A 24280-nucleotide genomic window follows, 5' to 3' on the forward strand; every position below is an offset into this window, starting at 1 on the left:
CGCCTTGATTTACCTCCTATTTAGAGTTTCAAGTAACAAAGTAACGGAGAACGAAGTCTTACGAAATAGCGTAGTAACTCGAGGATCGTCGGATCGTTGGACGTAAAACGGAAAGAGGAAAATGGAAAAAGAGCAGAGAATGCGAACGGAGCAGCAGCTTGCGAGAAACACTCGAGAAAAAATCTTTTGCCATGGAAATTCGCGCTGTCCGTTGCACCGGTCTGCCGTTCCTTTATTTCTTTTTTTCTTCTCATCGTCAAATAGGGTTGCACGGGCGCCAGGACGACTGTCTCTCCCCCTCGACCCTCATCTTTTGGTAACCATCCAAGCCAACTTCCGGCCCCTTGGCCGAACCTCAAGTTGCGTTAAGTTGCGTCCACATCGAGGCGAAAAGTTGCAGGAATCGTTTCAACGTTCACTCCAAGAAGAAATAGAACTTTTACGAGGCGATAAAAATGCGATGGCAAATTGATTTGGAAAACATTAGCGGATAGTTGGTTTAACGCGATTCACGCGGACAAGTTTCGTCGTTGGACGTCGGTGACGGTGAGTTTAATCGCGCCAATTAATTCGAGGGTAATCCAATTAGGAAATCTAAGAATTAATAAAGTCCGTGGCTGATTTCCATTCCGTTTCATTTCGTTCTACCCTTTATTCTCCGTTATCCTACGAACCGGTTCTTCGTTATCGCTCGAGTTTCTCACCTTTTGCTCGAAAGTCCTACCCGAAGAGCTTTCGCCGTTTCCTCTCCCATCGAAATGAATTTTTATCACACCTTGCCTTGCATTTCCGCGTTTTATTGCCCGCTCGCTTTCATTTTTTCCTCGCGACCGAGCAAAGAGAACGTCTCCGTTCGTTCTCGAGGGAGAGGATCGGTGTTCCTTTAAGCTTTTACGATTATTGTTTTCGCGGCCTGGTAATATACTGATTAATAGAAGAAAGAGAAGCTAACCTTCTCTATTCTGCCCTAAATCCGTTTCTGCGGCCAAGAATTTCAGCAAACTTCGAAGGGAGAGAATTTTACGAGTTAGTTGTCGATGCCCACGCGTTTTTGCTTCAGATAGAGAGTTTCGGAATCCAACGAGAAGTAAACATGACCGCAAGGAAAAGAAGTTTGAATTATCGGTCCAGCGAAACATCGAAGTCGGATTTCTGTGGTGGCGAGCGTGGAAAAAGGTCAAAAGCAAAGCAGAAAAGGCGGAAAGGATGCCGCGATCGCATTTGCGCGTTGAAATCTCGCGAGTACTCGTCTTTCGGTTCGCGTGGTCTACTCGAAATCTGGGTTACATCGTCGAGTGGCTTGTTTTTCTTTCGGCCCTTTGTGGGAAATCAATTTTGTTGCGCGGGAAACGCAAGTTTCTCCTCCTTAAACCATCGTTCGTTCCCCGCGAAAGGAACCTACGCGCTTCATCGAATATTCATCAACGAATCGGATCCCGGGAGTATTCTAATTCACGAACAATCTGGTTTAACCTGATGTCTCGTGGCCAGAAAAGCTTGGCGCGTTTCCAGCGATGTTTCGAAGGGATTACAAATATTTTCCACAAGAATCTCGCCCTTTTACAAGGGAAAACGTTTAAAAATACATCGCCCGATGAAAAAACACGGCGTCGAATTAGTCTTGTTAATCTTTCGGCAAAATCGAACGAATAAACCACCGTTCACCTGCTCGCGGGAATACGATGAACGACTAAATATAGAAACTAGTTTCGTTCATTCCGGGGAATCGAAGTTTCACTCGCGCGCTTTGTACAATCTTCTTATCGAACTGAAACGTTCGCTCCTATTTACTTTCCATAGAAATCAGACTTTAGCGAAGAGGTTTCACACGGATAATTTATCAGAAATTCAAAAAACGATTGTATTATCCTAATGTTTCTCCGTGACAAGTAAGCAGGCTATAACTCTAAGGAGTAAAGTGATCGATGCCGGAAAAGCGCGATACGTCGTGGACGTTATTGCGGTCATTACAATGAATCGAGAGGGCAGAGTGGGCCGAGAAGGACTGTAAACGGCAAAGCCGTCGAGTCGCGAATACCGTCCACTTTCTCTATCCGTCTCTAGACTAGGAAGTCGTAAATCCCCTTTACCGTTTACATCACCGTATCTGGTTCGAAACGATGCAACCGCGTGCGCTCGAATGTTTTATGCAACGCAACGCGCGAATGACACAAACACGCGTACGCTGTCGAGCACGTTTCGCAGCTTCGACAACGAATATCCCTCGCCTGGAAATATGACTTAAAAAGTAGACCGTCTAGGTGCAGGTAAAAAAAAAAAAAAAAACTTGTTAAACGTTAACGCGTTAAAGCGTTAATGCATGGAGAATCTAGCGTAGGAGTCGAACGAGAATCGTGGTACGAATGCAAGTAGAGTCGTTGTTCGAGAAAATTGAACGAGACGAGCACGTGGGCGAACCAGAATGGGCTTGGTTTCCCCTCGATCGTGGCTCGATTACCCTTCGCCTAACACCGGCCATTTGTACGTATCCGAGACCCCGGTGTCTCTCGATTCTACTCCTTTAGACCCAACCCAAGTCCGCTGAGAAACGATTAACTTGGGATACCTTGATGAATTTCCTCGAGTGTCCTACTCGCCTTTTGCCTTCTCTCTAGAAATTCGATTACTCTCTATCGATGTTTTCTCGATTTTCTCTTTCCTCCTCGCTACCTCGACTCTGATTTTCAAATAACGAAAAGTAACGTACTTGAAATACTGAAACTCGGTTCATTTGGAGAGACAATGTTCTGTAATGGAGATCTTTAACTGGCTTTAACGATGTCGCGCTAAAGCTGAACGATTAAACCTCACGATCGTCACGGGATGTCGGATAAACGGCAGAGGGAGGGTACAACGTCTTGGATAACTTTTGTCCGATGTATTATCCGTTCGAGCTCGCCAATAATTGACATGGCGTTTATGTCGAGGCTAAGAAGGTTATCGGCGATTCCGTCGGATCGAACCTTGACGTCGGACTTTTATGGACGACGATGCGGCTATTTCGCCGTTCAATATCCCCGCCTTCGGTACCGCCAATTCTTTACGACGTCCATTTATCCTCTTCTGCCAGCCGATAATTACTCGGGACACCGTACTCATCGACGAAACGGTGTCTTACTTTCGCAAATTTCTTGAGCAAGAAAAAAAAAAAATTAGAGCCTCGTTAAACGTTCGATCGTTTAACCAATTAAACGTTCGAACAGCGACGACGGATCGATGGGTTCCCAGGTAGACGCGTTGAAATCCCAACGATCCAACGGTACGTCGTCGAACAACACTCTCGAGGCGAGCCCATTAATTACATATTCAAGTCTAATCACGAGAAGTCACGAGAGGGGCGCAACAGTCACGGTTCACCGGTCATCGATCGCGAATCGATCACCTGAATCCCTCGAGGTTCCGATGCGTCGATCGTTGACGACGCGTCCTGGGAATAATTAGTCGAGGACATTGATTGTTCGCTCTCCAAACTGTATAACGAAATTGAAATAAGAAATCTTAAACTATCTGGTCAGGCTTAGCTGAACGAAACGTATCGCACGGTTGTGTAGGTGAAATAAGCACGAGCTTTAACCTCTTGACCCCGACATCCGAGCAGCGTTGGAATGCTTTCGCGTGTCACTTAATTTCCTGCACGTCGAGACTTTGAATTGTGTCAACGAGTCCTTCCTTCCTTCCTTTTTTCCAAATAAAAGAGAAAAGGAATTTTGTTTCCGAGTAAATTCTGTCCAGAGCGTTTGAAAAATATCGCGACTCCAAGATATCGGTAAATCCCGATCGATTTATTCCTTTGGAAATTTCGCCTATTGCTTCTGCGATACGTTCTCGGTTTATCGACGTTGTTCGAAAGCCAAGTAAAAAGGAACAAAGTTTTTAGGAAGCACCGTGTCGGGCGCCCGACGGTAATTCATCGAGCGACTCGTCTTTCTAAAGGATACGAGGAATAAAATGTCGCTCTGCTTTCGGCCAAATTAGATCCAGCAATTTGAATCTTGGCCAAATATTTAATCCCATGGTACTATCGCTGCGCCATGGGAAAGAGCATCGGGGAAATCGATTACTCGTTGAACGATGACGATAATGATAATTAGCGTTGCTCGCATCGAATCAATTTAATAACAACTATAGAACGTACGATTCGTTATTAATCGAGTAAGATAAATGAAAATGAAAAATAGAATCCGAAGAAATCAAGATGTAATTACTTTGCTTTTTTTTCCGCGTTGACGAGACCGCAAACGAGCACGCAGGAATTTCGCAGATACCTTCCTTTCTCGCTTTTCACCGTTTTTATTTTTTCCTCGTCGAGATTGGAGGACGCGCGCGGCGCGGTGGCGGAGAAATCCCCGATGAAAATCTTTTAATGTACCTTGTGTAGTCGCGGACCGCTCAGTGGAGCAATACACGCTGCAGACTTTTTCATTCTTCGCCAACAAAGAGATCGCGTTGCATGCGCCGTGTGCCATTCGCTGTCTTCAAGGGGATGCAACCGAGGCTGTGCTCGAGGACGCGGAAAAGGGTGGAAGATCGAAAATAGTGGAAGCATGCAGTCTGTGAAAAAAAAAAAAAACGGGGAACGATTCCGCGTCGAGATGAAAACACCAAGAGAGGGATACGAACCGATCGCGATGGTGAAAACAATTTCTTACTCGTTAATTTCGCGCGATTGTTTAAAAACGGACGAATAGAAGGTTCGTTTCCTCGAAGTCGTAGCGAAAAGGATAGATCGTCATTGCCGTGGACGTGGCGTTTGTCAAACATTCGTCGATTCTGTCGCAATTTCGGCGGCTGCAATTACAGAGCACGTTGATCTCCGCATCGCTGAGCCAGCGAAATGAGAATGAGAAACTCCGGGACAACTGTGAGCTCACTACCGGGGAACGTGTCGTACTTTTATCACACCCGGCACGAAATTATGTTCCTTTTTCTGTTTCCTCGCGCGTGCTGGAATCCTGGCGAATTCTCCTCGGAGATATAAAAGTTCATCCGAGGCGGCCGGAGGAAGCGTGAAAAGGGCTTTCGTTGTAAAACAGAGTGAAAAGCGGGCAAAGTTGACTCGTCGCGTCGCGAGTCGCACAATTGCAAATTATTTTGTAAAGCAGCCTCGGTTACAAACCCCGACTACGGATGGATAACGCGAATCTGCGGTTGAGTTTCGTTAATACCCTCCTCTTTCAAAACGAAATAACATTTATTTTAAACCCGTTCGTTTATCGAACGATCGAAAGATTAAAGGGAAGCAAAGGAAATGTAAATAACAAAAGGGAAGCAGAGAGAAGAGGAATAAACGCGTGTCGCAGCAAACAGCCGATGACCTACTATTGACGCTTTGTACGCCTGTTTCAGCTACGTTCCAGCACAATGGAAAAGGTAGCAAGTCAAAACGAACGTAGAAGAAGAGACAGAGGAAGGAAAGAGGGGAAAGACGAGGCGGTGGACGTGGAAGGAGAAATAAAAGGGGAGAGAAGGTAGATTCTTCCTTGCACGACGAAAAAACTGTGTCGCCCATTGTCGACCGGTACCCATCGCGGAACAATCGGGATAATGAGAAAGCTACGCAGCCGAAAAATCTTTCTCTTTCCCTTCCTCCCTTTGCCGCTGACTGTCAGAGTCCTTCGTATCCCTAGTTTTCTAACCACCCCCGCCGACGTCGGGGGTAGCTATCCTTTCTTTAATCTTGGATATCTACGATCTGAAAAACCCTCTAATTTTAGCTAGTCGATGACGATATTGCTTTCTATACGATAAACAAACTTTTCCTATAGCGGTATCAAACGTTTGTACCTCTAGGAAAGTGTTCCGAAGGTGAAACGAGAAACGGATGAGAAGCGCAACGAGGGAACCGTCTTAGAAGACAAGCGAAACCTTGACGGCTCAAAGTATGCGCTAGATGAAAACATTAAAAGGAAAGAATGCCGTGCTAAAAATATGCAAAGCGGTATGATTCTCGCGTTAAAGATTACATAAACGTAGAAGACTAAAGAAAGATAGTGGACGCGTTCGACGCAGAGCAGAGGAAAGTCTCTAAGTTCCAAGTTTAGACACGGATGACGCGAGTCCGTTTAAACCTGGTATGCCCGTTTCTATATAACCGGGTGATGCTCATTTTAGGAAAACCGCGCACCTCGAGGTTTTCCTTCTAGATCCCCGGCCGATAGAAGCAAAGAAACTGCGCGATTAAAAGTGGAAACTTTGAGCGTCGAAGCCTCCCTTTTCCATTAGCTATGCTGGTGAAAAATTAAACCGACCGACTACTTTGGGCGGCGCTAAATTATCCTTGCGTTTCATCAAAAGTCAAAGAATATTCGCGGTCTCGTCTAAATTTAAAAACAAGGCTGAAATGATTAATCATATTGAAAATTAGTTGATCTTGGCCCGTTCCTAATTGAAACAAAGAGTCACATCTTGGAGAAATTCGGCAAAGGTTCCACGGGAAGTGTAACGAGCCGTGTTCGCGCGCAACGAGGAATCTGTCAGCGTTTATGGCAGCATTCGGTCGTTAATCAACGCGAGTCTTGGCAAGAGAATCCCGCCAAGAACAACGCGACCATTAAGTTTCGTGTTCTGCCACCTTCGCCTGAGGACAATAAAACCGTCGGATTGGCGCGGTAAGCTGGTTCGCGCTTGATTGAATCATTGCGAGTTGCCTGGCTGTTTAAAACGATGCCGGAAATAAACGGTCCAAGCGATTGAATAAATTCTACCTTTTGGAACGCCACTTTATTCCCTTTCTTTCCTCTCTTCGTCGATCTCGCAGCAACGCGATATCAAAACGACGAACGGAGCGGTAGACGACGTTCGCGAAGATCGAGGAGAACAAGGAGGTGAACCGAGGCCAAAGTTGGCGAATAGTTACAAATTTAGCCAACATCTGGACCAGTCTGTTCCCTCTAGTTCGGTGAACGAACCACCGATCGGTATCTAAATAGCCTAACCTTTCCTAGACGGTACATACTCGAAACTATGAACGCGAAGTAGTAAATTGAACGGTTGAATAAACACAAAAATGATTTCTTCATCTTCGCTGTGCCAGTCTAGCTGTACCAGAATTCAACGCATGATTTGAGTGACATAATTTGGCTGTAAAATCGGTAGACACCCTGTACAGTATTAAAACAGTAACAACGTGATCCAATGTTTACGTAATAGAGCAAAGGTAGAAGCAGAGCGAAGCGAAGCCATACGCGCGTGCAACACTATTTCACTGTGGCAAATTGCTTTAGCTGGTTGAACCGCTGCGCGGCTTAGGTCCGTCCTCGTAAATTCTAATTGGATCATAACGCGACGAGGAAAACACAATAACCGCGCACGCTTTTCAAACTTCTCGCAACCGTTGTAACGTTTACTCTTCGAAGCCTGCCTCCATTAATTGCCGCAAATAAACGCGAGGGATAAACGGGATACGATAACGAATGGATACGATCCATTCGGGAAATGGAACATGATAAAAGACGGAAGAAACGAAAGAGAAAATAAAATGAAAAGGAGTTTATAAACCTGAAGAAACTTACGTCACAGCAGGATGTTAAGATCGCGGGACGTCTATGATGTTTGACGATTCAAGTTCAAGGTTTCATCGTGATCCTGGACTACATCGCCGGAAACCCACGCGTTCCTGAGAAATTTGCACGGAAATTTTCTCCGATTACACATTTTCATTCCCTCCTTTTCCCTATTTGCTAACAACGCGGAAGAACGAACGAAACGTTTGGCATTGCGACGCCGGTGACCCCGATTCTTTCGGTAAAACTATTATCCGATAGCGTGTTCGACGTTTCTCGATGCCCTTTCCACGCTTTTCGAATCTCGACGAATACCGGTGCAATCGATAATTGCAAATTACCCGGCCGGATTACCGGCTACTGGCTGGAAAAGGAGGAAAACAAAACCTCCAACTTTTCGTCCAGATAAAATTCCCCCATTGTTCGGGAAATTCTGTCTCGCGTTTTTTCTCCCCTCCCTCCGTCAGCCTTTCATTTTGCCGGGAACGAGAGGCAGGAAAAACGTAGAATGGAGAACGAGCAGATACAACGAGAAATTGAAGACCAACGATACACCGGGCGAGAATCTGTGCAACGGAGCCGACACGCGTGCCACGGATAACGTTGTTAACGATAACCGCGTTTCTCATGTGCTGAACGAATTTTCACCAGTATTGTTCGTTTTCGTAAACAATGTAATGAAAGCTATCGATCGACCCGGGACCGGGATAGAACGGCAACGATTTACTCGACCGAATTTCAGCGAAACCTTGCAAATAACTCTGCATGCAATTATCTCTACAACCGTGTAACTTTACGATTAATCGTAAAATTACAAATTACGTTTTCTCTACGCGATCGCGTAGAAAAAAAAAAACAGGCGCAGGAAAACTGTTGGGAAACAGAGAGGCGTCTCGTATCGGTTTTTTCCCGGCAGGAAAAAAAGTTTCCTCGACCGAGTTGCGTCGGTTCATCGATCGGCAACTCGCTCGAACGATTCGCGATTTCCGATATCCGAGGGACTAATTTGCGGGGATTTGGGTCGCCTGATACACGCGTGACGATTGATTCCCCGTTTCTGATCGGTCGAACGACAGCCCGGCGTCGTTATCGCCACTTGGCCGCAATGTTTCCGCGTGTTTAGGTCTCCGTCTGTCGCCGAAATTATTGATTCTGGCACACAAACTCGCGAAAACGATGGTCTTCGAATTCCTTCTCCGGCTGAAGGACGAAATCGTTCAGGGATCCATCGGCGGCTCCGAAATAGGGACATATTTTCCTTCGATTTTATATAAATTCAGGGATTTCAATTCGTTGCTTTCTCTTCAAAGACCAGTGTCTCTTTTCACCAAGGATCCCTATGAAACTCGATTTCGTCCTTCACGGTCTGTCTTCTCGAGCGATAATCACCTCATGTCAGCGTACGTTCAACAAGTCACTGTCGTTCGGCACTCGCGGTCCGCGGGATTATAAAGAAATCGGTATAAAAGAAGCGACAGGTGGAAAAACCGGCACGAGGGATGGCTGTCGTTTCGTTCGCGTCCAAGGGGGTTGTCACGCGAGCACCGAATGGAGAACTCGTGTGGACCGGCGAGGGTAAGCGCGAACCAACACACGCGACAACGTACGCTTAGCGACTGAGTTTGATATCCTCGAGGAGGGTAGGCCGCGGAGGAGGAGAGTGCTGGTAGCCCCCACTCGGTGCCGTGCCGGTCAGGAACGACACCGACGCTCCGATAGAGAGAGGGTGTTCTTCTCTTCGTTGTCTATAAACCGGAGGAGCGAACGAATGCGCGTGCGTGACAAGCGAAAGCGTGTGCACGCTTTTGCCCGCAAAGTGGCAACCGGTGGCACCGGCCCGTCGCCGGCCCGCACTCCTGCACCCTGTCATCCGATTCCATCCGCGCGAACCACTTGCACACGCGACACCGCATCCTCGAGGACGATGCACCGGAGCCACCCTCTTCTACTTTACCCCCTCGATCGACCAGCTCCTCTCTCCGGTTATAAACATCGGCTACGCGTTCTACGAGACGCAGGGAAAAAATATTCCATCCGATCGATCGTATTGAAACTTGGACAAATATCGATCTATCGATTTTACGAAAGAAGCCACTTGCAGCAGACGAAAGTTTTCTTTGCTAACGCGACTCAGCTTGCATTCGGATTAAACTCGGCATCTCTGTACTTACAACGAGCGAACGTGTTAACGAGATGCAGCAGGCTGCGCGTTCAACGAAATTGAATGCGGCTTTAATCAATGTAGCGTACACGAAACAAACCCGCTGTACACAGCTCGCGCTGCTAAATCGTTGTTTAAATTAACGCATCACGGAAGAAAACGCGCGATCTCTTTGTCGCGATAAATATTAGAGGAAAACTGTATAAATATCCGTAGGTGGAATTAATTGAAATATCGACAAGTTGCGAGGAAGAAAGCCGCGACGCGAGCCAAACGAATTAATCGTTGTAACCCAGCCGGGAGCGCTCGATAAACAAGAAACACGATGTAGTACAGCACTTTAAGCTCACGAGGGACGGGGAGGGAGGAAAATTTAAGGTAACGTTAACCCAGAAATTTAAGGCGACCGCATTGGCGTCTCGCTAACCATTCCTCGTGTCGGTGTGTGTATTTATGGAAAGGATGCACCGTCACGTTAATCGAACCATAACGCGAGTCGATATACACCAGAGCCAGTCTTTACTCGGCGAATAATGCTCGAGTTGTGGTTAATGTTTCCAGGCGTGGCTAAAAGCAGCCCGGGGCTATATTTTTATCTTGTCTAGCGATTGACGCACGGAGCCAAGCGAATCTAATTATCGAAATTAATATACATGGTTAATATGTTTGAACTAATTTCAATCGTCAACGATGACGGCAACGGGCAATAGGTTCGCGTACGGACCGAAAAACAAGTCAATAAACGGAGCAAACGTGTTGGCGTTAATCGACGCGAGATAGGCTTGTTAACGCGTGCAATTTAACTTATTTAATATAACGTAACAGTGAGATATTGCATTCCAGCGCGCGCTGCTTCAACGTGGGTGGAACATTCCGTTGGTATTGATTCGTTATAGTTCCAGAATATCTCACGGAGAAACAAGGAGACCCGTGAGGAAAACTTAGCAGCTTGCGATACGTTTTGCAAAATCATCCCGGCTGGCCCGAATCATCTTAAAAGGGCCAGCGTGCGAAAGCAGGCAAGAGAAAAGAAAAATAAAGGAAACATTCGTATGAATTAATTAATCAAGTTGATAATTCATGGATCCTTCCCTTTAATCTTGCTAGAAACGATGCGAGTGCAATTGCAAATATTTATTCGACATCGGTGTGCCAATCGGTCTACTTATTGACATTCGATAATCGATCAATAAACCACTGTATGCTAAGAGGAATCTGGCATGCAATAAACGTTGGACGTTAAAAGATATTTCGTGTGGCTGCGAATCAAACGATACCCGTTGCCTAAACACCCTTTGCTGTTTCTGTTTATCAAGATTGCATCGGTTGATAATGAAAATCTAAAGTCACGATTATTAAGACTTGAAACGTATCTATTTATCAGATTAATAAATCATCGGCGCGGTAGGAAAGTTCGCGTGTTAGTTAATCGATAACGCGATAGGGGCACGGTGGCGCTCGTTTGGATCGGCTATCAAAAATTCTTCGATTCGCAAACCAGTCGAAAGTCATTTGTCACACCGCTTCGAATCAAATTCCCCGGCTGAAAATTCCGGCCAATTTTTCCACCCGTTCCTGTAATCTAATTTCACTGCACGATTTATGGGAATTTTCGGTCACCGAGAACGAGTATTTTCTAACCGAAGAAGTCTATTGAAAACGCAGATGAAGCGTAGCTGCCGTGTTTTCCAAGGAATCCTACGAAAGGTTCGATTTCACGTGTGAAATAAAAGGTGAGCCAGGTTTCAGAACGAACGCGTTACGCCTCGTTGTCGGCACGTAGGTGCTAATGACAGTGGTAACGATCGTTGGACAGGACGGATCGCAAGCCAAGATTTTGCGCGACAAAATTCTGAACGAGCTCTTAATAAATCATTATTCTGTTGGCGAACGAACGAGAAATTCGCGTGTTCCGTCGCGAACTTCAGAAATCGTTGGATGTTTCGCTATTTTCATCGTCGTCGGATCGTAGTGTACCTTTATCTGTGAGAAATGATTAGCTCGGCTGGGTGGAACGTCGACAGGGAGGAGCAAGAAATCAGATGAGCTTTCGAGTTAGCGATTCTCGCGCAAAAACGTCTAGCAGGAACGGGGAAAAAGGAGAAAAAGCAGGCTGGCTCGCTAATGGCCAGACAACGACCGCGCTCAGACACGAAATCGAGTCAAGGAGATATTCGTTCGAAGATCATACAATTACGCTCGCAGTACAGAGAGTCTTTTCAGTGCTAGTCTAGCCTGGACCTTGGCGATAATCTTGCAAAACTAAGAACCACTTAGCGACTAAAGTTCTTAACATCGTTTCAGAATTTTCATAGTTCGATGGATATTGCTCGTGGAATTTTCATACGAACGAACGACCGGGTTCAAATGCAACGATGCAATTCGTTCGAGGCAATATTTTTCTTCCGTTCAACACCGGCGAATCGGCGCGACGTTACCCCCGTGGATTTACGATTTCCCAGTTAACCGCGATTAAGTTATTATCGGTGATACATTTTCGCGATGGCGAGCAACCAGGACATCTCGCTTATCGCGCTTCCACTCAATAACGTCGCTTTCGCTCCCGACAAAACGTTTCTCTTCTATTTCCCTGCGCGCTAAAAGGCTTATCTGCCTGCTCGATGACTAAACGCACTTATAAATCGAAAAACCACCCCATGGAACATCAAACGGATGAATGTACCCAGGGGACTCCCATGAACGCTTTTGTAGCGATTTTCCCTTGGCTTGGAAAAATCTTAGAAAAAGGCTTACACTTATTTTCATAACGGGATTTCCAAGACGAGCGAGTCCTGTTTTTCTAAACAACGTTTCAACGTTGTTTCGCATTGTACGTCGCTAACGTGTAGCTTGTCTGTAGCAAGTTGCAACAGGTGCACTCAATTCGCGACCTTTTATGACCTGGCTGTTGCTGCAGGTATACATAGAGGATACACACTGTAAAAGGACCGAAAACTGCGACGGAAGATCTTATGAAAAGCATATGCCCGGTTTTTTCCTCGCGGTTGATGCGCGTGTCTACAGCATCCTCTCCTCTGTCTCTTCTTTTCAAAGTATTTTTTTCTTTTTTTTTTGGTGGGAGAGGGGAGTGGGTGGCTGTGTATTCTCTAAGCGAAGTGGAAAATTACTCTGGTTCCTCGGTTTATTTACAGTTGCGCGTTTTGTTACGATTCGCCTTTCATTTAATTTCTAACCGCCACGATTTTCCGGCGAAACTTTCGGAAAAAATTATTCTCTCGGATTTAGCCGGGAAACGTAAACACGGCAAATGCTATGCTACTTTCCACGGTACTCCTAACTTTTGGTTAGAAGTTAAAAACGAAACGTCGGGTTGAAAGTTTTTTGTAAAAACTTACCAGGGATGATTACATCGGCGACCAGGAGGAAAACAAAAACAGTCACGTGAAACGCTTCTGGCTTATCTGAAATAGAAGAAAATTATATGGATAAAAGGATATGAAATTATCGTATAGACGCTTCGCACGCTAAGTATAATTCTCCCGGAATAGATAATCGAAAAGGCGAAGAATTCGAGGGTGTTCTCGTTCGCGGTCGGTTGATCGAATTCATCGGTGAAACGAGGGGTGGCCAGAATACCGCATAGATCACGCATATTCTTACGTTCCCACGCGTGCCGGCAATTCCGTGATTCGCCGTGGTTGCACGATGCTTCGAGCATTGTTGCCTGCTAATTTACGGGCCGATTAATTAGCGCCACGGAGCTCAGATATTCCTGGATCCCCGAAACTCGTCGCTCGATTCGCCCTTTACCCTCGGCTTTCCCTTCCCAAAAGGATCCCTTTCACTTCGAGCCTGTATTGTGTTCGCGGATATATTTTTAGTTAACGATAAATTCAATCGTCGGAAATAATTTTATCCGACAAATGTCGTTTAAAAGTTTAATTTAGTTCCTATATTAAAAGTTGAATGGTAGTCGTAGAATCCATAAGGAAGCATGCGTGTTTCAATTGAAAACAAAGGACCATTTAATCCACCCTTTTAGCAAACTCCCACTTCATCAGTGTGTAAAGTACGTCTACCAAACGCTTTCTCTCGCAGAAGCTTTCAGAGTTTCGACAAAACCGGCTTGCAAGGGTTTAACGCGCACTCTTTCTTTTTTCTTTTTTTTTTTTTTTACAAAAGGGCAAGAACGGTGATATTTCCTTGGCGGGGAAAAAAGAGCGGCGCTTGTACGTCAGGGAAGGCTCGCGAACGTTATGGATGACAGTGTCAGCGACAGAGGGTCGACACGGCAGACAGGACAACGCGGTGTCAGTGTCGGGGGGTGCAGAGTGCAGGAGACAACGAATAATTCATCCCTTTCTGCTGTCCCCCGGCAGAAATGCGTCGCACATGTCGTCGCTGCACACTGAATATTACTGCTGTGTTGCAGCCAACTCGCGAAACATGCTCTTCCAACCGTGTGGTCATTCTTTCACGCAATATAAACACCAGTCTTTTTTCGAAAATGAAAAGAAACTCGTCTCTTCCTCCCTCGAGCTATCTCAATTTGCCTGATCACTTTCAATGCTTTTCTCGATAAAATAAAAAAATTCAACGATATTCGGGATCACGCTCGTTTTTCATTCAATGCGCAGATTAATTTCTGACATTCCCGTCACAAATGGTCTTTTGACAAAAGTGCGAGCAAATAGGCGGAAGATAACGATAACGTCCGCGCCAATAACGACGGTCAGCTATGATTATTAATCATGTGCAGGTTGCGCGTGCGAGTGTCAGCGGCTACGTGGGGAAGCCTGACTAATCGTTCCGCCATTACGGATTAATATACCCACGATGGTCGAAGCTCGTTTTGTTCCTATGTTTCTGCAATTTACGTCCACCACGCACATTGTTTTGTCTGCTAACAAAGTCTTTGGCCTGGAAACTATGCCCATCAAACTGCATTGTCGACACCTTTTGTATTTTTCTCTTTCATGCAAATCAACGGATCAACGGCAAATCATCAACCTTATCCTTTTTTCCTCGACAGGTTTGCACTCACTCGTGAGGAAAAATACGCCGCGAAAGCTTGCAATTATTTTCTTTCAATTTTCGTACGGCCAATGTTTTACTCGAAACGTTTCAATTAATATCAAGAGAATAGCATTACTCAGCCTCGATGGCCACGATAGCTCATCTTAGCCCCCCCATGGTGCAAGTTTCAGTTGCTAGGCTGTTTCCGGTAATGTGAAAACAGGATGAGCAGATCCTCCGGGCAGGATATTTTGCGGGAAGATACGAAATCCTCCAGTAAACCAACGAAATCCTACCGGCTGCTGGCTTTATCTGAGCGCGGTCTCGCGCTAATGCAGCAATAAACATGCATCTATCTGGAGCAGGACGAAAGCACAGAGGAGAACCATGTGTATCATTGGATAAAAAGAAACCGGGAAAAGGAAAGTTTGTTCACTTGGAAAAAGCATCGTGTTCGCAACTATTCTATTGAAAATTTTGTTGAAACGTTTTCGAAAGAATAAAATAAAGATCGGATTTATCGTAAATTTTTATACGTTAAATGTTAACCGATGAAATTTCGGTGAAATATTGTACCAGCAGCAAGGTCCGCTTTATTGTATAAAGAATCCTCTGGCAGAAAGCTACGAAATAGTTTACAATGGGTCAAAGCGGTGTTTGCGTCATCATAAAAAGAGCTTACGTTGAGTGAAGTGGTTGGCAGGTGGTCTTTGAAGTACTGTTCACCACCAGTTCACAGCGAGGATAGCGGTATCAAAAAGAACAAAGTGACGTCGAGTTGTTGCCCCTTTGTAAAATAATTGCAACTTTCCAATGATCAAAATCGTGCAGAAAAAATTGCGTAAACTTGCATCGATAATAATAATCAAAGAAACGAATCGATCTTTGCCAACCGTATCCTTCTTTCGCAAACGTAACGCGAGCTCTTGTAAACAATACTTAGCCGCATTTGGGTCAGTGAATAATGGATACCCGGTTAGTTCATTAGAAGCCGGTCTATTTCAATATTAATAACGAAAATAAATTTACCCAGCGGTATTTTTCTTCCGTTTCATAGCACGCGTACGTGCAGCACAATACAAGAACGAACTTAATTACTCCTCGCTCCCATTTCGATTTTTTGAATAGCCAGCTGCTCAACAAAGAAGAGGAAAGACACAACGTCGCTACGAAAAAATAGGTTGCGTTGCGAAGGGCTCGTTTCATTTTTTTTTTTTTTTTTTTTTTTTTTCAAATAGCTCGTAGCGTTGGAATTTTTAGAATCTAAATTCGCGGAGTAATCTATCGTACCTTTTGGTTTTTTTTTTGTTTTTTTTTTAAATAAAATGCTGAATTGATGAAAAATGTAAATGGTGTAATAATATAACTCATCTTTCGATACAGATAACAATCTTGGGATTCGAAGCAGCATCTCGATGAAAAGGGTTTACAACGATTTTTGGAACAAAAGGGATAAGCGAAGAGCGGTTGATTACGACCAACGATTAAATTTTTCATTATCGAAGAAATTCTGCAACGTCAGACATAAGTAATAACCGGCAGACCGCGTGAAGCTTTTTGTATTTTATCGATCTACTCTCAATAGGAACGTAATATCGACAAAATCAAACATCGCGTATTATTCCGTGTCTGAATCCACATATTTTGAAAAAAATATGTTATTGATACGTCGGGATGAGAATTGTTTTTGAATATAAAAGAATTTACTCCATCTCTTTCGCGTCGATGAAACTGTCGCGGTTTATATTTATTCGTCGTCTGCTCTTTGTTTTCAACTCAAACAACTTTACAGCCAAAGCACCGTGTCGTTTCAATCTTAGAATGAGGCAAGAAACACGAGAAAAACCAAGATCTCGGTAATGCACACAGACCACACCGTTATCTTAAAAAATTGTCTCCTTTAGACATCTTTAATCTCGTAATGCAACCCCTCATTCCCAATCTTACATTTCTCTTTAAAAAAGAAAGATCATTCTTAAAAGCTGAAGTAAAGACGGTAAGAGACTTGGAATTTTAAAACCGACTTATTTTTCATGAAAACTAATACTTTTAGCTCCTGTATGCCGAGTCTCGTGCGAGACCGCGGGTTTAGGATCCAAGTACGGTTTCGGACAAATTTTTGGTATCTACAAAAGTACAGGATTCTAAGTTCCAGCTTCGATGGCAAAATCGAATCGCAAGAGACAAGAATCGAATTGTCTTGAACGATTTCCTTTATACAGAAGAGAACGAGCGTCAAGGGAAAGATGGCGTTGCTTCAATTATGGCGGAATGATACAATTGGATTATCACGCTCGATTTCGTCGTTTCTGTATTAAGCGACAAGTCTCTGGCGAGTCAGTGCTGCGCCCGACAGGCGTGTAATTCGCCTACCACGAAAAATCATCCTCGTGGAAAAAAGTCGTGCTTCCCTCAGCGTGAAAAAACGAAGAAATACGGGGAGCGTAGCCTCTCGGCTTATCGAACTGGTAAAAAGAAACTTCACCATCGGTTTCTCGAGTTTACCAGCTAAAAAACAGCGACGGGAATGATAACGCGATACGAAAACATAATTTTTATTCTAATATCGAAAAGAAGTTACGTTGACCGAAACGTCTGAAAATTAATCTAGCGAAAAGTTCCAGAAACTCGCGAATGGTTCGCTTGCGGAAGTTGATATAAGTCGTGAAGTACGGTCCATTTCGTTGAAACGAACACCTGCGGCTCTCACACGACCGTAGTTAAACGTAGCTTTCCAAAAAATAAGTTTCACCTCTATTCTACTAGCAGGGAACGTTCAATATTTAATCAGATTAATTGAAACCCTTTGATGAAACTTCGCAAACACCTCTTCCCGATTGATTTCTAATCGTCTGGAATTGGAATTAATTATTTGTAGCGAAGAATCGACGAAAACTGAGAAAAATTCGCGCAATTCGTCCATGTTTTCACTCGTGTTAGCGTCTAAAAATGACCAAAGCATCGTTTCGCTACGAAATACCCGTTGACCCGTATTTCTATTCGCGAAGTCAACGGCAGACCGGCGATCTTTTCCTCGATACTAGAGCTTCTTGGCAATGCTTTTCTTCTTCGCCTCATAAGCCGTTCGATAATGTCGAAAAAAAAAGAAAAAGGGAGAAAAAATCACAACTGTTCGAGACGGCTGGTCGCATGGCTGATTAACTCGATACCCGAACGTATCGAGTCTGATCACGTGAAAATCGTTGCCGAACTACAGAAGGTAGCCAGTTTTTCGTGTCACTAAATCCTAAGAAAACGTTTATCGACGGATTTGTTGGCCCGGTATTGGGAAAATTCGAAAATGAAAGCTTTCGCGATCCTTTCAAACTCTCCGTCTGACTCTAGCTTGACTCTTACCACTAAGTAGAAAAATCCACAATTACGCGGTCAACTTTCTTAGTCTTCGAACATCAATTTCAAAACTTTTCCTGTGTTTTTCTTTTCTGAAGCTTGATACCTCGAAAAATGCAAGGAGGCCGATGAAACACTTTTAACAATTTCAACGTAAAACGTTAAAAACGAGGCAAGACTAGAGAACGTAACGTTGGTTCTGAATTATTCAGTTCCTTTTTTCCTGTTTTTTTTTTTTTTTTTTTAATATGGTTCGTTATCGTGCACGCGAACGATGTAATTGAATTAAAAAAGAATGCCACCGATTATTCAACGTGAGAGAAAAAAAGCATGGAAGTCTTTTTAAGCGCGTATCGATTTCGCTCGCACGGTTTAATTAAGAACGTGCGCACGGTTCGTACGCGGGCTGAAGAGGGAACGCGTTTTAAACTCGTTCGAACAGTTTGATGCATTTTCGGACAGATTTTTCGACGCGAAGCTTTTATCAAATTCAATGGAAAATGATTTTCCTGGGAAATATGCGAGCGTGTCGTTAGACTCGAGAAATTCCTTTCGAATTTTCATCTATTTTAATTACAGAACGAACTTACGAATATTCCAAGATTTTAACGTACCGCATAAAGTATTAAATACACTGCAGTAAATTAACAAAAGCTATGCGAATAACAATTTCCCAAACTGAATATTTGCTGATCGTGTCGGTAGCGCATGTATCATTGTTCCAAAATAATCGATACACGAATTGAAGCCGGTATATCAATACAATTATCGCGCGAAACAATCGCTAACGCGTCGCGTGCAAAATCAGAGCCAATCTGTCGAGCATAATGTTGATTAGCGAAGTATTTACACAACCTTTGCACTTCAATTCAAATGACACGAACATTAACATGTTATCGATTCGCGTAAACCGATGATCCGTTACACAAGTAACAACCCGATGCATTTAGAATCGTGATCGTAATTTTAATAAAAAGTACCATTTTTTTTTTTAATCATGATTCCTGCTTTATCTCTGTAATTTTTATAAAACATATCACGTAAGATCAATAGGTAATTATCGAGGTAATTTACAATCGTAGCGATGGTACTATGCAGGAAATAGTTGAATTGATGAGAAAAGAAAGCACAGAGGCGGTTCGAAGCTGTCGCTAGCGAGCAATCGTGGCACACAACGTCGACTACACTCCACTTCCCCATAGATATTACATGAGCACATATCTACTTGCAGTTATCTCTGCCAGTGAATGTCATCCGACAGGAAGGTAATCCATAATCAGGCAATGCCTATATCCACTTGGCTACCTAATACCTAATAGATCCCGCAGCAAGTAGATAGCCTGTGAATTACCGGCAGAATGAGTATGCAGAGACGTGTGGATGTCAGTCGGTGTTTCGTCGGGGAAAACTAGGTGAATCGAATAGAACTAGCCGGCAATCTAGTCGAGATACTCTATTTGAAATTCTGATCCACAATCTGCGGTGAATAATGTTTTGATCGCTCGAAAGTAATCGGAAATCAAGCAGCTTATTAAATATTCGAAATTTAATTGCATGAATTAAAAGTGAAAGTAAGGGTAACAGTGTTTTCAAGCTTAACAGGGAGACGATATCGTTTCCGTGGTTTCTCGGGTAAAAAGCTCGATTCTCGTTACTCGGAGATTGAACCACGAAAGCAGAGATCGTGCCTAATCTTCGAGTAAGGTTCACAAGCCGAGAAACTACCCCCCGACGAAGCTCACGAAGTGCAAACAAGCACCGCTGCACCGGAAGTATTACTCGCAGACAATGAGGAAAACGGTGAAGAAGGAAAATGCCGAGACTATATCCCGTATTGAAAAGCTTCCTAAAATCAGTCGTAAAAATCGTCTACGAAGCCGAAATTTATGCACGAATGTACTTTTACGAGACCCACAGTTTATAGACGATCCGACAAGCAACGTGTTAAAAGAATTCTCATAAAAGCGATACTTGGCAACGTCTCGGTTTAATGTCTCTTATCGTTACACGTTATAAAATCTCCTGCCAGATATAAAGGAATTTGCAGAATACTTGCCTGTGTAGAAACACAGTTTATTAAAGTTCGATCGTTTTAACGGAAAATTTCTCGATAGTACCGTCTGAGAACAGAATAACGAACCTATTCAAGTTCGGAGCACCTTCCGTCAGCTTATTCCATCCTCTCAAAATTCCGCGCGCAAAATATCTGTCTGAACCTCGTGAAAAAGTCTTCCGAGCCGTCGTAATGAAATCCTTCCATGTCCGCCGACGTATAATGAGCGTTCCGCCCTTTCGCGAAGAAAAGAAGAAGAAAAGGGAGGATGACGCGAGGGTTAGATTCAACATGGACGAGAGATAAAGAGGACGGTTTTATCTTCGCGCGTGATTAAGCCACGCGGTAGTATATCATCGATTATATTCTCGTTAGCCTAAGTGGCGATCCTTCCTCCCTTTTCCTAGCTCTCGCTTTTCCCTGAGCTTGTTCACGCGGAAAGATAACCGGCCGCGTTTTCTTTGCGCCGAAACAGCCGTCGCATTATATACCGATTTACGGCGCGTCGTTTCAGCGCCATTGATAAATAATCGAGTGAAACCGACGGATACAACGAGGGATTAATTCGCTAACGGCAGTCGTTTGGAAAGTCGTCGGAACACCATGCCAAAGAATCAAGTGTCCCCTTTTCGGGATATGTTTAATTAATACTCGACGTTTAAAACATTTCCCGCGACACGTTCAGTCACGGTATAAAGGAAGTTGTCCCCGATTCAGGGGTTTCCCTCTGTGAAAATTTCAACCCTGAAAAGACACCGCACGATGTTGAATGCAAAAGCGAACGTACGTTTCGTGCGGGCTGTATGACCCGGAGCTTGATTAACTGTACGACGTAGAAGAGCGCAGCAACGAGATCGTGTCCCCTTGAATTTTATGGAAACACGGCGTTCATTAAACTTTCCGACGACCAAGATTCCGCGTGAGCGAAATTGCTCGGTTAAGTCGTCGAGGTTTAATTGAAAGACCGGCGTTTCTTTCGCTCGGACGATTCCAGCCCCGGTCGGGAAGAAATTTTGATAAATCGGACATCGCGGATATTCGAAGAATTCGCTGGTCGTGTATCGAGGGAAATAGCGTCGAGAGAGAAAGAAATTGAGGCCAACGCTAAACCGACGACAAAGAGCGAACGAGTTTGAGGGATCGGAAAGTCTGCAGTCAGCTTAAGGAATGGCTGACAAAGTCAGCAAACAGGGGTGACTGCCAAAGGAATTATGCACGAGCCAGATACGTAGGACAAGTGTCTGCGTCCATTGTGCAGAATTGTTTGATCGAATGGTAGTTTACACATACTGGCGCATTTGGTACGGGCCCTTCCTCTCCGCTGCACCCTTTATCTCCTTCTCTTTCTCTTTCTCTCCTCCTACCGGAACCAGCCCTTTCCTACTCTGTCCTATGCAAAGGTTTGCCTAGCGCATCGCCTAGTGCTTGCACTCGCCAACTCGAGAGCTTACCAAAGTGCTCGATGATTAGGAACGTTCGATCGTTACGTTCATGTCGTTGAAAGCAGAAGCCAACAATGTGAGCTGCTCTCGACAACAACGAAGCCGTAAAATTTGTTCGGCTTTGTTACCGGACGAAAGAAACCGACGCGAGCTGATAATCGTAATAAAAATCTACTCTCAACCTCTTTTCCCTACTTTTTTTCCCCCTTCTGTCACATTGTGTCAGCTTCTTGCTTTCCGCAAGCCAAACTGTCCCGACTAATAACTACCGGTAATAAGTGTCCCGGTTTTAGAAAAAGATTGATTAAAATAAAAATCACTGCTTGGCAAGAGTCGCAACAAGTGAATAGAAGCTGAGAGTAATTCCTGCACGTATCGTTTCTTGGTCGACCACCAATCGGTTGATTTCATTATCCGCAGCTTCTCGCGACAATCTGTCCTCCGTGAGGATTTCATTCTTCCGAGCCGCGATAGAAAACGCGGAGGACGAGGGTGCGGAAGAACCCTTCGGGATCCTCGAGTACTTTAGACCCCCTAAAATGCGGTTGCCACTCAAAGGAACTAGGGCTCAGCATTTCTGCCACTATCGCGTTATTTTCACGGGAACTCGAGGACCCTTCAGCGTTAAGGATGGAAGAACGTGTGCGTCAGCTCACTGCTGAATTCACTGCGTCGTGATTCCACCTACGTTTTCTAATCTTTTCTAGTCTTCGTGAAACGCGAATAAAAATTTCATAAAATGCCTCTAATGGATACCGAAGCAACTCGCTCTAGTTGAGTCGTTCAAAATTTCCTTGGGACACAATTACCTAAAAGTAGCAATTACCTAATTGCTCAAATTACCTGGATACGTTGAGTGGCTGGGAAAATTCGCTAACAAAAGACACGATTAAACGTACCATCCTCCCTTTCCTTCTTTTTTTTTCTTTCATTTTGCTACCATTGAACCTCGAGTTACATTGTTTACAACTTGAAAAACAAAGGATTTCTTCGGGTAGCGATTAAAGATTCATCGAAAACGTAATATCGTTGAATGAATGCAAGCTTCGAGGAATAGTTAAGCGGAAGAATATAAGGTGCCTCTGGAAACATAGTAAGAACACTCGGAGTTTAAACACGATCCCTAGCATTCGTTCATTCATCTTTCCAAGCGGAGAAGATGAAGTTTCGTCCGTAGCCAAGTTTCCCGGCTGGATTAGTCATGAGCTGGATTAAACTGCACAGCCTATTGTATCTTGGATTTACTAAACTTCAAGCGGGCTTGCGGAAGCCTCAGAAACCGATGGGAAACGAGGAAATCCTTCTCGGCGTTGCGACCAAGCATCGCAACACCGACGTTTCTTCCGATATCCTTTTCATTAATTAAACCGAAGCAATTTGTTGAAATCGACAACTCTGATACGATATCTTTTTCGAAATGCCCTTCGAGTTAATTGTCAACGTTCGAGATAACTAGTCGGTACAATCGAAAGTTCGACCTATTCTCGTGGAAATAAATGAGAAGGAAGGAAGGAAGGAAGGACGAAAGGATAGTGACAACGGCAGAGAGCTAGTCCTTGGGAATAGAGGGTCCCGATCGCTCGTAAATTCACTTTCCGCTAGTTTTTTTGTCATCGAGCGACGTCGGACACGAAAAGGGCGGCGATAAACTTCACCAACAGTTCGCACGCAGAAATCGTTTGTCATATATCCCGGATAGGCGTATTATGCGGAAATATTAATGCCAGCCATTCGAGTACCGGCCATTCTCTGCAGAACACCCTTAAACAAACCTAAACTTGCGCGAATACTTTTACTACCCCCTGATTCTAATTACTTTATTATCTTTGTACAATGAATAGCACGGCTTTCGTTTTATTTTTCAAACAGAAATATCTCTATCCACCAGCCTCGTAAAGTTCAATTTCACCCCCTTTCGTTGTCATCAACGACGATCGTAAAGGAGAGCGCTTCGTATTATATAAACAAATGCCACCATCTTGGCCGACGATCGTCCACGATCAATATTGTTTTTCAATTTACCACCGGCTCTGCTCCTTTTTTCACCTTTCCTATCGACCAGCTATCGAGATTAAAAATTATTATCAAAGCCTCGTCACCGTGTTGCGGTTACTACCCTCTCTTACCGGTTAAATATAAAATATAATATTACGATGAAATATCGCTTCGATAGAAGTAAATATAAAAGACAGTGATTTGACAGAGGAAAAACTTTTAATTTTCCCCGTTTAACGATATATATTTATTTAATATACTGTAAACGGACGTGGAAAATTGATAGATCCTGCGTTTGATATGACAGCAGAGACCATCGAGAAGAGCATTAACGTGGACATTTTTATACACCCACTAATCTTCCATTCGCGTTCGCGTATAACCGGGTGAAAAACCGCGAGAGAATCGATATTCGGTCAACCGTACAGAATAATTTATCTAATTGAAATTCTTTTTAAAAAAATGACTTTTCAGGCTACAATGACTTATCGTACAGTTTGATATATAAGTTCTTAAAAATACCTTGTATTTTTAAAGAAGTATCGATCAGGTTGGAAGGACTTCGTTTATTCGACATTCTGCTCGTGTGTTCACTCGAGGAAGGATGAAGAACTAATAAACATACAGTCGCGTTTCGACACGATTGCCGGCGCTCGCCCATAATTCGAGTGTTTATAAATCCTGGATAGACTTTGTTTTTCGCATTCGCGTACTAGTCTTCCACAGACTCGACTCGAATCAACACCTGCGTCAGCCTTGTTTACATCGATTTCAATACGGAATCACAGACGATATTACG

At 44.0% G+C, this 24280-nt stretch overlaps 1 protein-coding gene across 6 annotated transcripts in view; it reads right to left on the reverse strand.

Annotated features, from left to right (window-relative positions):
* The window catches only part of msi (RNA-binding protein musashi), an 82458-nt gene that overhangs the window by 49042 nt on the left and 9136 nt on the right, over window positions 1–24280 (reverse strand). For 3 of the 6 annotated variants that reach the window (XM_034325686.2, XM_034325678.2, XM_034325684.2), the window contains exon 2: window positions 13020–13085. The gene's annotated coding sequence lies outside the window, so the exon portion shown is untranslated. Of the gene's footprint in view, window positions 1–4369; window positions 4527–7511; window positions 7616–8891; window positions 9156–13019; window positions 13086–24280 lie in introns of those variants that run through there. The other 3 variants (XM_034325679.2, XM_034325681.2, XM_076688406.1) reach the window with 3 other exon arrangements.

The sequence above is a fragment of the Osmia lignaria genome, chromosome 5, assembly GCF_051020975.1.
Source record: "Osmia lignaria lignaria isolate PbOS001 chromosome 5, iyOsmLign1, whole genome shotgun sequence".
Lineage (NCBI taxonomy): Eukaryota > Metazoa > Arthropoda > Insecta > Hymenoptera > Megachilidae > Osmia > Osmia lignaria.